This window comes from Homalodisca vitripennis, chromosome 6 (genome assembly GCF_021130785.1).
Source record: "Homalodisca vitripennis isolate AUS2020 chromosome 6, UT_GWSS_2.1, whole genome shotgun sequence".
Taxonomy (NCBI): domain Eukaryota; kingdom Metazoa; phylum Arthropoda; class Insecta; order Hemiptera; family Cicadellidae; genus Homalodisca; species Homalodisca vitripennis.
Window position 1 is genome coordinate 166,009,164 of NC_060212.1, and position 16,822 is coordinate 166,025,985.

The window sequence follows — 16,822 nt, forward strand, 5'->3', positions numbered from 1 at the left end:
ACTCAACGCAAGGAAGTTACATTAATTGCTAGAATAATTGATAACCTCTACGGAAACACAGCGACGCTGAACTAAACACAACTGATAGATCGTTAACTAAGTACACAGATCTAGTACACAGACCTGTTTATCGTTGCTGTTTATAATGGGTATTATATTGCTTCAGAGTAGGTTCTGAGTTGGCTTCTACGGATGAAAGATATAGATATGTAAAAAGAACACATATTAATAATGTACGGTACACACACAATATATAAAAAACCTAATGTTATTTGTTTATTCCAGAGTTCCCACGCGTGAATATGCACCCTGCCACTCTAACCATTGTAAAAGAGAATGAAAATCCACCCAGTGAGAAACATGAGACCTTGGAGAATATAACGGTAGAAGAACTTATATACTCCTCCTGGTTGATAAAAGGAATTTTGAGGTTAGAAGAGTGTATTATAATAAATGTGAAGTCATCGACAAATATTTTCAATGAACCTCGGGCAAGGTACATCAATTAATTCAAATCAAACAATACCTCATTGGATTACGAATTGACTTTATTCATTATTACTTTCATTATTAAACAAGCTATGTTCAACTGATACCCAATGAGATAGAGGATAACATTTGCAGATCCCACAATAAATACTGCCCTGTAACGAAGTGCGTTTTCTGGAATCCTGTAGCCAATAAGTCCGATATATACATTGAGATTTGAGCTAATATGCAATATTACGAGGAAAAACTCAAATTAGGCATAAGATGACATTTCGCTATGGTCAATAGTTCCAAACTTTATATTATTATTAATTTCATTAAATGAAGTCTTATTCCTTTTATTTTTGCTATAAAACATTCTTATTATAGTGAATAGGATTTTTAATTTATTTTCAGATATCCATATAAAAAACGGATGATTTAAATTATTTATATGTCGGTGGTGAAGTGTTAACTTTATTGGACTGAGTGTCAATATGTAAGCTGCAAATTGTTACCAGACAGCTTCGTAAGTTCTTCCCTCACACGGCATAAACATGTACGAGTATATCATAAGGTAGCACTTTGTAACTGAATGCCGAACATTTCTGAAAAAATGGCGGTTAACGGGAAGAAGATCTCTATAATTTTTGAATAAAGTTTATTACAGCTTTATTAGTGATATGTATGTCAATATGTCACTTTTTTGTAGTGAGTAAATGAATCTGGTCTAAATAAATAACAAAATATTACTTGGGTTAATAGGTTCTGAAACAGCGCCATTCACCTGCCATCAACTTTATTGCAGATACACTTAACTTGTGTATTGAGGTCCTGGCGGGTCGTATTAATATACATTGTTATTAAAAGCTGTTTATTATACCAATTTAAAAATAGTGATTGTGTTGAATTGTTTTTTTAAACAGTTCTCGACTGTGTAGTGTACTGCAGTACAATCGATAAACAGTGAATGGGGCTGTGTTGTTGATACATGCAGCAAGATACTTCTTATGATACTTACATCAATATTTATCGTGCTTAAAAAGTACTGTACACTAATGTTCTGTAATCAATACACAAGTAATCATTTATCTGTTTAGCTTAATTTCTTTGGGCCCATATACGAAATCACATATATAAAATTAACTTTAAAACACCAAGGCTCTGTTTCTGTTATTTATTTGTAAACAAAATAAGTTTAAAGTAATAGTAATACATTTTTGTAAAATTTATATAAGGTAAAACTTATATTAATTGAAAAGAAAGAAACAAATGTTATATTCTATTTAGTACAAAATTGAAAAGAGAAAATTCACGTTCAAAAGATGACATTGTATGTTTATTTTGTTTAATTAAACAAAAAACTATACTTTTTCCAGTAAACTAATAAAGTCCATTTCACTAGAAATATTAAATTACTAGTTTTACTAAAAGAACTTGATGTTCACTTTGCAATAACAAATAAATAAATAACTTATATCTTCGCTTGATTCACTCATCTGAAATATCTACAAAAATAAAGTTATTGGATGTACAAATTTAACAGTATCTATACGACATCTTTGTAAAAAGATTTGATGCACCTTAAACTATATTAAACTTAATATTAACAGAAATTAAGTTTATAACTAACAAATAATAAATTATATTTTCTCACACAGTAGTAATAAATGAACTCTAAATAACGGGGACGTAAAAGCAGTGTATTCGAAGGTAAACAAATTTCTCAGAATACTAGTGTAAACCTCTCCTTTATATATTTTTATATTTTCAAATTTATATACTTTAAACTAGCTAGGTACGATTGAACACCGACTAAGTCCTCAGCATTTTTGTTATTTGTTCATATAAAACAACTTTCCTTATAAAATTATTTGAATGACCATTTTAATGTAGATATGTGGCTGACTGAATGGTGTACAAATGATTTGAACTCACTAAATAGTATTTATGGAATATACTGTTATAATAAATGCAGGTGTATTTTCGTCTGAATATATCGATAAGAAAATCAGTGTATAGAGCCAGTGCAGCCACGATATATTTTTGTTATCTGTGCAGCGAGAATTTGATCACCATCTGAGTTATTCTGTGTATAAGATGTGGTATGTGTAAATCCTTATCTTTTTAAAAATATATTACTGTAAATAATGTTTCAGTACCAAAGTATTAATTTCATTATAGATAGTCAAAAGTTAAAAACTTTACACAATGAAATAGGGTCTTTGTATTTAAAATTAGAACGTATATTCTGGACAACGAAACCCTTATAATCAAATAAATACAATTTTATCCAGACCTTAAATCCAATTTTATTTCTCCTAATATGACATAGTTTTAAATGGTAAAACCATTCTTTGTATTCTAATTAAAAGGTAAATGAAGTTTGAAAACGGTCTTCACTAAATAATTGTCATGGAATATTTGACATGAAAATAATTTCGTCAAATGCATTCAATGTGATAACTTAATATTTCAACTTCGATTTAAAATATATAAAACTGGGTTTCATTAAAATATATTTATTCTGAAAGGATCAAACATAAATGTATTTTGATACAAAATAATATATTTTAAATTTTAATTAGAGTTTAAAGCAACTGTTAACAGTAAATTAACTAAAAATATTAAGAAATAGTTACTATATATTCTTGAATCTTTTATATTTTACCTCACATGAACGTCATGAGATTTTAACAAACTAACGTGACTGAATTCCATAGAGTTATTCGAAGAAACTTAATTCAGACCTAATATTAACCTTTACAATAATGATATGAGTAGTGGAGAGACCTAGATAGCCAATTTAATTTAATGTTTCATTAACTCACGCACATTTTTATTTTAAGAATCGTACTTGTGAGAAAATTGTCAAAAAATCATAATGATTATTTATGGTAAATGTCTTTACTTCTAAATACTGTATTTCCGTTTGAAGAAACTTCTTTTTATGCGATATTTATACTTCGTTAGCCTTTTTAAGTTCTATTTTGTCTGTTATAAAAGACTTTTATTAAAAAAGCCTCACCCAACAAATATCATCACTCATTGTCTTCTCTACCAGACTTGAAAGACCCGTTTTAAATATTTTTCAATACTTTTATTTAACTGATGGCTCTAAATTTTATATATACCTTTTATATATTATTTATATATGATTATTTATAAATTAATTTCAGTAGAATCTTTTTTATTTTGAACGTACATTACGTGTAATGCTTTTGTTGAACTTATTTTATCGTATGCAAGCTCATTTGAATAATACGAGACAAATTTTCCCTGTGTGATCGTAAGGCTGGACGTAGATAGAGCTACTTACAGCTACAGTTACTTAATTATGAGCTTCCAGTATGCTTATACAATAAAGCCTGCATACAAACAGAATAACTAACTACCGCCAGTCTGGTCTGGTCATTTCAAATTCCAATCCCTTTGAAAAAAACTGTTTTGGAAAACTGCATTTTTACTGTAAGTATTTGTTTTTTTGTAGTTCAACGATAATTAGTATTCAAATATGTGTGTATAATAGCAAAAACTAAATGATTCATATGAAGTATTTTAATCCTCAATTATATTTCAATCAATTTTTGAAATCCATATAAAGTTCAGTTAGTATAGATCTCTTAAGAGTGTAGCATTCTGTCTCATTATTTAATTGTGTGTAAAAGTATTTGTATATAGTTAACATGGGGATTTAATTTTCTAAAACCAATATAAAGTCACCGAAATTTACGATATAGCTTCAGTAGTAACAAACTGTAGTGATTTATTTAAAATTTTAGCATATTTATACGTATTTCACTTGCCATAGCAGAATCTACGTTCGCCCTTATTCCGATTATGCATTTCACAGCACAAGCTATACATTTCTATGTAAAGATTGAGGTTTATGTACTCTGATATTTAATGCCAGTAGCTGGGTTGTAAGTTTTAAGAAATCGGATTTTTGAAATACGACATCTTGGATTTTGGAAGTGGGTCACGTGAATCTGTTTAAGATGTCTTTACATTTAAAGCATGTCGGTCAGAATTTAAAAGGCTAAAGCTACTACATCAACATAGATATCTCAAAAATTATTTCAAATATTTTGTCCTGAGAACAAGGCAGTTCATAACCCACTAATGACTGAAAAATTCTACTTAAATCAAAATGGGCGAAGCTGATGCCGTAGCTCAAAGAAGCTTCGTATTTAACTACAGACAAACACAACAGACGACATTATTATTCTTTGAACTATTTCAATTTTGTACAGGGATATCCTGAATCTTGCAAAATCGGCGTTGATAAGAACAGTTAATGTACACTCCTACTAAAATAAAAAAGATCTTAAAACAGTTTTTGAAGAAATCGGATGATCGCGAGAAATACCCACCAAATCTAGTACTAAATAAACCTACAGTATTTTTATAAAATTAAAGGAATTTGCTGTAATTTCACACTGTTACTAAGTGAAAGGAATCATATTGAAGTAACTGTATATTAATTATTATATACAACACATTAGAATATCAATTATGTATATACTCGTACTTTGACAACGACCCATAGTTCGATGTTTTCGAAAAAACTGTATATATTATGGATCAGAAGAATTACGCCGAAATTCAACTTAAAACATATTTTTAGTATATTTATACGGTATAACCTACATCCTTTATATTGCAATAAGTACAACAGAATTGCTATTAAGTGCCTTTAATAATTTTAAATAAGAAACATTGTATGTATAATTAACTAGTATGAACTAGTATTAAAAGTATGATAATTTTTGTAACTCAATTTACACACAAAATCATTAAACTTTCATTAATTGTATTTTGAATCTGATATTTTTACATAATAAACAGCTTAAATAATAAGAGCATAATGTTTTAACAGCGCTTGTGTGAGGCAAAATAAAAAAATGACACATAACGACTAAGTTTTGAGACAAACGACAGGTTTATTAACGAAATATTCTCCAACAGAGCCACATGAAAGCAGTTCCAATAGATTTGTAAACGTGGTTGGGAGTTTAAACGTCTATTTAAATCCTCTCTTCAAATATTCTTCACTTTATTGTGGTTACCCATAATGCGTCACGGGATTAATAAATACAAACGAATCCATATTTATATGGCTGTGGAAGAGAAAAGCTAGGTTCATAAACAGTTTAAAAGATAAATATTGTTACTTTATTGTCTATTCGAGTGTAATAATAAATAAAAAACATATACAAAGTAACGGCTTATGTGGTATTTTTTTCCTATAAATAATTTTAAACAATTTTCGTTTCATATATTTCACTAAATTTGCATTGCAGATTCCAAGGAAATTGTTTTATATTAAAAAAATTCCCTTTAAGGGCTGTATTAGGGATAGGGTGTATATCAACTTATAAACTCTGAACACCAGTTAAAAATACACCACATTAAAATAAATTTACACTGAAAGGTTTAGCGGAAGTAAAAGTTTAAGCCTTAATATATCTTTAACCGTCTTTTAAGAGTGTACCAAAGCATGTTCATTTTCATTTTAATCTTAAAAATTTTATAATAATCATTCAAAATTAAATAGAGAGTTAGCCTAACTAAATTTGGAACTGCATTAAACATTTTCACCAAATTTATCATAAAGATATTCTTTAAGATAAAAAGTTGTAGGTTTTCTTTACATAAAATTTTACAAAATCAATATACTCAATCATAAATAATGCGATAAGTGTCAGAATTCTTATTTAGGAAATTAAAATGAACTGTATATAAAATTTAGTAAAATTTTATCATAAAAATGTACGTGTATTTGTGCCTTGAATATTTTAATGTTTAAAAACGGTCGGCGTAAAAAATAATTATGTAGGTCGAGTGCAGATTACATGGAATACTCCACATTAAGTCAGCTGTGATCAAGTAATGAGAGCTGTAGTTAACTTCAGTTCCAAGAATAGAAGTATGTTCAGTAAGTATCAGTGTCCAATTTAAAAACATTTAGGCTATTACAATCACCAAAATATTGATTACTGTTGGAATGAACCTTTGTTCTGATGTCTACAGTAAAGAAATGAGAAGGAGTAACAAGGTTTACTCTGTATCGGTCTGAATGAATATTTTCCATAATTATTTTTTATATTTAATATTATATTAACAATTAGTTTTCTTTTTTGATGGTATGTATTGATCATTTGTATTATGCAATAAAGAATGTTAAACTACTATGTTCAGAGGTATGACGAAATATTCTGAATATTGTATTCACTACAGACTAATGGGTTGACTATCTGTAAATGTAATCTAGTTTCCCAAGCCTCCAAAATATGAAGGACAGAAAAAAATTAAAATGCAGAATATTTATAATACGTACTGTATTATGGATAATTATTGTTTAAATCTCTTGTTTTTTCGCTAATTATTTTTTAAAGAATATTGAGATAGGTGATTTTTTATTTCGTCCGTACATTAATAATACAATTAAAATGAAATAGCAAACGAATAAATAAATATATTATTGTTATGAAATTGACATTTGATTACCATAATTATTATAGTAATATTATTATTCAAAAATATAACCTGAAATGCTAAACTTAGAGAATTAAAAGAAAAAGTGGTGTTATATAGCTAATAGTACATTTATAAATTATATTGTTGTTGAAGTAATTTATTCCGTTATTATAACAATAGTTTAAATATAGTTACTGTATTAATAAACGGATCATGCTGAGTAGTTTGTTAGCTATTTGGTGGGGAATCGGAACCGCTTCATCAGCAGAGGAAGCTTTATATGAATCCGCAACGCGTATAAAATTATTTATCAATTGTATACGGTCTGCTAACTTACCAAAACCTTTTTTTTTAATATGCTAATATATAAAAATGCCAATGTAACTTTCATGTGCTTTTAATAATATAATACCACTGAAACTTTGATATGCTTTAGTAATGAATAAATGCACATTACCATAAGAAAGTTAAAACAAATGCCTTAAGTTCCTTTCTTAACAGAAACGCCAAATTTATAAGAAATACAATATTATAAGAAAATATATCTTCAAACCACTATTATAATAATTAATATCAATGTCCATATCACTCGCTTCACTAAAGGAAAATAATACGTTTTGAGATAAAGTTTGACCCATGTAGTCATAACAGATATTATTACGTTGTCCTTTGTTTGAAGGTTATTTTTGACGATGGAAGGATTGTGAAGGAAACAGGATTTTTCCGGACATTTGCCATCGTTCAGTGAAACAAGAAATCAGTAACACTACGTTTCGAGATCTGCAATCTGATCTCTTCTTCAGGTAAGGAACTAACCTAATACATAATACTACAAACTAGGTTAAAATAAACAAATCTTACCAAAGCGTTATGGCACGCCTAAGTCACGCCTATTACATTGTATGAATCCAAGCCATAATGTCAGGCTTCAGAGATGAAACAACAGACTCTTCCAGATTCTTTCTTGTTTAAAGCATCGCAGATCTAGTATAGCGGGGTACAGACCCTCCGTTTTCGCTATTCTTCTATCACAAGATTTTTGTAAATCAGCCCAGTACAGTAAATTTCATCACCAAAGTCCTCTTCTTAAACGACTAATAGTATCACATCACATCAAAATAAATAACACTAACTGGCTATCTTAAAAGATGTTCTGTTAACTCTTTTTCTAAACCTATGAAATGATGATGAGTATTTCTCTCCATGATAGTATAGTTATATTATATAGTACAAAAAGTAGGCCCTAGAAAGTCGGTAGACCGCGTTCGCGTAGCAGTATATAGATAACTTCTCTCTCGATATATGCTGTGAACAGGCAGACAATCAGACAGTTATCTCCAGTCTCCATACAGACAAAGAGAAATTCTCCACCCTTCTTAGTAATATTTTGTAATGATGCTCATTTTATCAAACAGTTTTTCACCTGCTTTAAAATATATAAATGTCAAAGATGCTATAGAGAAAAGTAAATACGTTGGTTCATTTGGTTATGTTAGAATATTCCATAAAAATTGTACGATGATAAGTAGACCGGATCCCTGAACAGTTGTCAATAGTTTAACAACTATATAAAAATTCTTTTCATAAATCTAAATACTTCTTATGGTTACCAATACTTAACAACCCCATGTTTTTAAATCGCTACTATAGCCACGGAATTGATTGTTTTTACTATTTATGATCATAGATGAGTACGGAGGTACTAAACTAGATAGACACTGTTTGCTTTCCTTGACGACGTCTTATCTTATCAGCATCGGCATGCCCAGACTGTTCTTGTTATCGAAATGAGACGAGTGCCTCCGGTCATCAGCGCGGGCTTCGGCAGCACCAAAGGTGCTGCCGAAGCCCGCGCTGATGTCAATAAAAGAAAAACATCCCTCGAGATAGTACCTATCAGTAAAATATAAAATTCTAGAGGGGCTGATCAGAAATATAAGTTGAAATGATTAGTTCACCTCAAACAATCAATTCCGTGGCTATAGTAGCGATTTAAAAACATGGGGTGAAAAACGGAACTTGACCCGAATAGTAATAGTTTGGATTTATTTTATTATATAGAAATATATTATCTTGTATGTTAAAGTAACATGTTTTATAACAAATAAAATTTTACTTTCTCATATATGAAAATTATTAAAATAAATCCAAATTACATGTATGTTCAGATAGCTTTTAAACCATTAAGTAACATAATAAAAAAGGTGAAAGCTTTATAACATATTTCAGTAAATAGTTATTTCAGAACTATATCATCCCAATGTGTTCGGTTTAACAAACAAACATTAAAGTTCTATGCAGAATGTGTGCTGAGCATTTCATAACGTTTATAATAGAATATAATTTAAAAGTATATTAACTTTTTCATTCATGTGGCAAAATTATTTCAAGGAATACAGTTTACAATTATGATGACTGTTCTAGTGAGAAGAAAATAATACCCAATTAGGTTTATTATCCCTTTTGATTGAAGCAACTGAGGTATTTGCATTTAATTTGTGTGTTCGCCTCGTCTACTAAATAAATTCCATACATTTATTTGCCATTTTATATCCGGAATTATTCTCTTCCCTCATTCAGCATTCATATCTATCCAAAAATATTGCTAGCTCTGTATTGCTAGAGAATAATTTTGTTAAAACTTACGTTGAAATCTACAAAGCATTAATTGCTTATACAGTAGTTATTTCTGCATCTTGCGTATACATATTTTATTGATATTAATTGAACATAGCCAACACAGATTCATTTGGAATGTAACTCAGAACAAAATAATAATGAGACAATATGCAATTCACAGATTTGCATAATAAACACTTGTACATACTTATACGATTGTTCGCTAAGTCTTGTGATATTACCCTTAGAACAGAGGCAATATCTTCTTCCAACAGAAAATCAATGTAGTTTTTATTTATTTTTGTGATTTTTTAGACGCCAGAGAACTCGTTTTGTATTTAAGAAGTACCAGGGTATATTAATATAAATTGTAATATCTATGGTTGTGCCCTTAAATTGTATTAAGATATCTAAAACTAACTGACAAGAGTTTTATTCCCGATCATTTAGCGCAGTCTATACAACTAACTGATAACGAAAATAGATTTGTATGTGTCCATCAGTATACCTAATAAATGTCTAATCAGTTGAATTTGGGGGTTGGAATTTGGTTTGAAAATTTATCACAACCACTTCTGTATCTAATTGAAAATAGTAAACACCAGTCAATTAGGAGTAATTCTCTGTGTCTAAGACTTGTTCGATGTGGAGCTTCTTCACTGACCTGAGGTCCAGCGTGCACCTAGTAAATATTATTATAACTACTTAAAATAAACATTATTATATACAATAATAAACCTTTTCTAAACTTTTGATATAGTTTTTTATTTCGTACGATGCACATTTCAAATTCTAAGAATTCATCATCAGATACATTTTTAGGTTAAGGTAAATTATGAAAATAAACAATTAAAATCAGATTGTCGTATGTTTGATCTACCCTGGTGGATAATTTATGTGTATTTAATTTGATATGTAATCAAAGTATATTAATGTCTATCGAATAATAAATATTTTGTTAGAACATTTTTGTCGTTTAATAATACAATATGACTAATTTTGGCACTTTCTTAAATTTTAAACTGTTCGAAAGTTGACAATAGGTGATTTTTTTGCATGTGTGTAACATTTCAAGATTGTACATCGTACGAAATAAAAAACTATATTAAAATTGTTAAAAATGTTTATTATAGTATATCATTTTATCAAACACTTTTTGATGCTACATCTCTATAATAAACAATTCTCATTGGTTTAAAAGGCAAATTGATTACAACTTCTCTTTAAACTTTTGACTAGAAATACCCCTTAGGACTTTGGCAGGGAACACTTGGTGGTACCGATGTATAAGATACCTATTCTGTTCTTCTCTAGTCTAACTTTGTGGAAGTGAAGCTGTTTGTCATGCCGGAAATATAACCATTTGCATGGGTAATGCGGTAATTTAGACTCTACAATCTTATGTATTATGCAACTGATCAATTCTTTGCATATATTCACCTGTGTTTCCATCTCTAACAAATAGCACAATGTTGTGTTTTGTATTCATTGGATTGTATTCACACCCTCTTTCAATATGATGTATCCGTAAACGGGGTGGCAATGGTTAAACAATGAATGATATAGAGTGATGAGATGTAGCTTCAATATGTACCACACAGACCTATTAGTCTGTGAAATTATGTTCAATAGTATGAGTGATGTGATCGGAGAAATGTAAAGTCACCATCAGGCATACTATCCAAGGTTTAAGCCATAAATTACACCCAATGAGTGACTTAATTGGGTATCTTTTTAATGAACACAATTACAAAAACAAGATTATGTATTCTTCGGAAGATTATTTGACCTAATACCTACCTTGAGGACTTAAATTAGGAAGGGTGACGAATTACAAAAAAATAATTTTAAATGTCCTTTTGAACTCTTATGTCATCTAGCAATATGAACATCAATAACAAATGTTGGTCATAGTATATCAGACAATTTAACAAGTTAAGTCCTGCAATCCTTTTTTAAGTCTATACTCTTTAAAAAAAATAAATAGTAAAATTTAGTCAATATACTCTTACAATATAAATGAATTTCAGGATAAATGACTGGCCAGCACATTTCTTAAATTATGTTGTTATATGTAAAATGTTAAGTTTCATCTATGTGTAAAAACATATAATAAATTTATCCATCTAATTTAAATATAGTAATTTGTTTGTTTAAAATTGATAAGGTAATATTTACTTTAATAGAATAGATTAAATTCTTGTTATCCCTGGTTAAGTAAGAAAAGGCCACGTGGCTCTAACTAGTATAATTGCATAATGTTTTATTTTATTTTCTGTACGTTCTCTCTCCTCTCTCTCTCTCTCTCTCATCAAAGAAAAATCCCTTTTTATCGGCAATATTTTTAGGTACAGAAGAATAAAATGTTATTGTACGACATAGCAATACATTGTACATTTACGTTCTTCTGGATCATTCACTAGTCTCATTGTAACGGTTTATTGAAAATTATGTTATTGATGTTAAAGCACGCCGTTGTAAATAATGATAAGATAAATTACGATACCAGATCCTGGGATGAAAACACGATGAAGACGACTTTGAGAGATCTGGAGTATAAGAAACGAAAAGTTGCAGTTCTGTAGAATTCTACTTCGGCCACAAGATACATGTTAAGAAAGCAATATAAAACATTTTCTAAATGTGCATTGTTTCTATGGACATTTAATTGAATATGACGAATATCTGAATATAAAAGTAGACTTGGAAGTAATGAAACTTTCTTCCATAAGCAGAATATCTTGCAATAATTTCTTATATACAGATTATTAAAACAGCTCGTACAAATATCTTGAATGATCAATAGAACCTTGTAAGACACAATACATTTCACATATTACTAGAATTTAATAGATATCGAGCACAGTTTTTCACCTCAAACTAAGTGCATTAGAATAAGTGCATGTTACACTGAAAGCTGTATTCCACATAAAAACTTTAAATACATTGATATTCTGTTTAAGTATTTTGATATATTATATATATATATATATATATATATATATATATATATATATATATATATATATCATATGTTTACGTTTAAAATTAATTAAAGATCCAAAAACAGGTTTTTAAAACTATAACATAACTTATTAAAAATTTAATAATATAAAATATATTTAAACTGGTACTGCAAAGAACGCTACAAATATTGAATATTTAGGTGTGTAATAATTTATATATTAATAAAACAAACCAGTGGATTTCATTGTGAGTAAAATATTATTAAAGTAAAGAGATATTATTACGTATATGCAAATGTATCCAGACATGTCACGATGTAGTCACTGCAGGCTAGGCCAGAAGCAAGTTTAATATTCACTGCTGACTTTTATAAATCACTCAACACAACATGTAACATATCTAGTATTTTTATTCTACGTATACATTAAAATATTTTCCTTGACAGATTCCTGTAACAAAACGGATTTAAATTATTGGAAAAGAATTAACAGAACTTAGTATTAGTTATAAAATACTCAGATTAGATTGTTCAAACTTTACTTCATATTTCAACCTGAATGAGGAAAAAAAAATTAAACTTATCTTCTTTATTATGAATAATAATCCATTCTTTTAAGTATTATATGTTTAAAATTATTGTAACCAGATCTTGGAGTATAATATGGTCAATTATGGAAAACATGATTTCTTTCTTGTTTAAATGTACTCGTGAGGAAACACAAAATAAACCTTATCATTTTTATTATGTACCATAATTCTTTCTTCTTTTAAGTGTACCCGAGAGGACAAAAAAACTTATCTTCTTTATTATGAATAATAATCCATTCTTTTAAGTATTATATGTTTAAAATTACTGTAACCAGATCTTGGATTCTAATATGGTCAATTATGGAGAACATGATTTCTTTCTTTGTTTAAATGTACTCGTGAGGAAACACTAAATAAACCTTATCATTTTTATTATGTATCATAATTCATTTGTATTAAAGTATGATGTATTTCAACTATAGTAACCAGATCTTGAAGTCTTATAATTGAGTAATAGTCATCGAATCGTATAGATCTGTCAAAGTATACTACGATGTACTTCATATTAGACACAATAAACTAAAGATATAAAATGTCCTAGTCAGCCCAATTATACAATATTTTTATTATAATTAATTGCTTAATATAAATGTAATATATTTATCATTAAAAATTTATCAAAATACGAACAAGAGGACTTTAAGTTACTCATTTTTTATAATACTTTTGTTCATCTTAATCAGCAGTTAAAGTAGTACATCATAAAGGATCAGGCGAAACATTTATGAGTGCTTAACATTTTCTTTCCTTTTGGCATGCAAACCCTTTATTTTGAACACAGAATAATAACACAAAATAAAGTTAGCTTTCATAACAATATATAGAAACATACATAAACACATATTTAACTACAATTTAGATTCGAATGCAATGTCCTATTTCTACCCAAGCTTTCAATTAATTAGCAACCGTTCCGTAATTAAATGTGATTATAATGGTTTGGTAAATAGTTTTATTTATAGATTCAAAGTATTTGTAATTCTTTTATAATACTATATTACACACAGACTGATGTAGTAATTTAGTTTTTTACCCTAAAATCAGTATAATCAATACAGAGACTAGGTCGTCTCTGAAAGCTCAAGACTTACCAAACATAAAAACTTACTAACTCCCTAACAAAATTCACAAACAAATTTTCAACCAGCATTCAAGTTTCTTTTTTCATAATAATTTAAAGAATTTATTCCTGATTCAAAACACGTGTTATATACGTAATGTTAGGGGTTATATTTTGAAATTTGATTAAACACTAAGAAAATTGGACTTTTATTACTGTACATGAATTGAAAGTGACTAGTTTTATATTTGTACAATCTTATTATAAGATCAAATATAAATATTATTATAATGCGTTTACAAAGAAATAAAAATTCTCTTATTCATGGCGTGTTTTCATGCTGATCCACATATTCTTAGAAAGGCCTTTAAACTAAATATTAATAAATAATGACAGCTTAATTTAAATAATGACAGCTTACTTACCAAACTAAATAACACGAAACAAAGTATGAAATTATCTTTAAAACTACTAACACATTTAGTAATTAACATATTCTAGCTCTAACATTCGGATATATAAGTAAAGTAATTTGAAGTGAATATATTAATTACAAAACATATATCTTTAATATGAGTTTTTTTTGAATATTTGGACTGTTACAAATCTTTAACGCAAGGATTTTGTATAAGCAACCTCCACATGCCGAGCTCCATTTCAGGAGAGAAGGAACTCTTACAGGAGCAGGCTGATTAATGGTGCCTTTGTGATTAAACCTCGAAAGTTTAAACGATTACCTTGCTTCATGCTATCAAACTGTTAAACTATTTTCTGTATGAGGAGTACTATTTAACCTGCAACAGATTGCTCACACCTCCCAAAATATAACAACTTTTCGTAACACCTATTAAATATTTGAAAAACATTAAGCTAGTACAGTAGTGTATGTATTTTTATAGTTTTCTTACTTCTCTAAGCAGCGTTTCAGCATTTTAGGAAACATAATTTTGCCAAAATGTAACTTAACTCACAAACCTTCTCTTAAAAGTGTAAACTGTGTCACAGTTGTACCTTATCACCCTCAAAGTGGTGTTGTGAATACAGCGGTTTCAACGGATGTAATTACATTCGACCGATGTGGGAATAGGAGTACATTGAATTTGCTGGCTACGTTACTTTAGTTTAGAAATAGTAATCCTCTTTCTACCGAATGAAGTCAGTCTGGGAATATATAAATTTAGCGACAATTTTCCTTTAATCAAATGTATTCTGTTCTTAATAAAAATATCTATCTCACCAGCTTGAAGATGGTACTACGTATGTTTTAATTATACATTGTTACCAGATTTACTAAATGAATGAGAAGAACATGATATAAACATGTGAGCAGCATAAATCCTTACACCAAGATATGCAGATATATTATATGATTTTTTTTATTTTACATTTTATAGAAGTCGTTAAGAAAGGGACAAAATTGCCATCATAAACAGTTGAAATGTTGTTATTACGCAATATCATATATATATATATATATATATATATATATATATATATATATATATATATATATATATATATGATATTGTATATATAGTACATATATATATATATATAAAATTGTAAAAACTATTACAGGTATATATATATATATACCTGTAATAGTTTTTACAATTTTAAACACTTCTGGTCAAAATGCATCGAAAAGTACATTTTTATATAAAAAAATAACTTTTATCTTTTAAACAAACCACAATTAAATATATTGAAATATAGTTTTATGATTTTTTTACAAACGCTTACATGAAATTCATCTTGTAATGTCCATGTCATTTGATATACTAAGAACATAAGCTTTTCATTTAACTAGTCCACGACATACTCGGGTGTAATGCTAACTTCCTCCCATCATCATAATCTTTAGTTAAGAGCTTTCTAAAATTTACATGGCTTACAATGAGAATCTATTAGACATTTTATTATTTATACATAACATATTGTAAAAATTCACATTTATACTAAGTTTTGTTAAGACGAAACTCGTATATTTAGTCTGCATGTACAATAATTAAACAATAGTACTGTAATTAAAATAATTGTTGATAACAACAGAATTAATAATACACATCAAATCCTCATTTTCATTGAAGCTTGTAATAACAATAAAGATAAATTAGGTATTTCCTTCTTAATTCCCTTTACATATTGCGTATATATAGCCCTTTTAATTTTTCTCATATGACTGTGTGTGTCTATATAAATATACATATATAAATTTTAAATTATGTCTCATTTTACCAGACGAAAATTGTATATCTTCTCATATTTATATATATTTTAGAACACTATAGCATTAAAACGGTACAGCACGAATTTTTATCTTATATGCGTTTAATTGTATCATGTATGTAAAAACTTAAGTCCCTTATAAGCTATTTTTCCTAAACAAAAATCGGTTAAGAATTTAACCAGAATTAATCCAAAGGTAAAATATTAAGAAAAAACAGAATAATCACAGCAAATCTCTCCACATTTAAGAACAAGATATAACACAAGAAAGTTATACAATGTTTGTACCGTGTTGTTATCCGTTCAAATGTTGTGTCATAATACCTATCGTGCCATCTGCAATTTTTGTGATTAGAACCTGTGACCATCATTTACGGGTACACCTTGTAATGTAAATGTGACAAAAGTAAT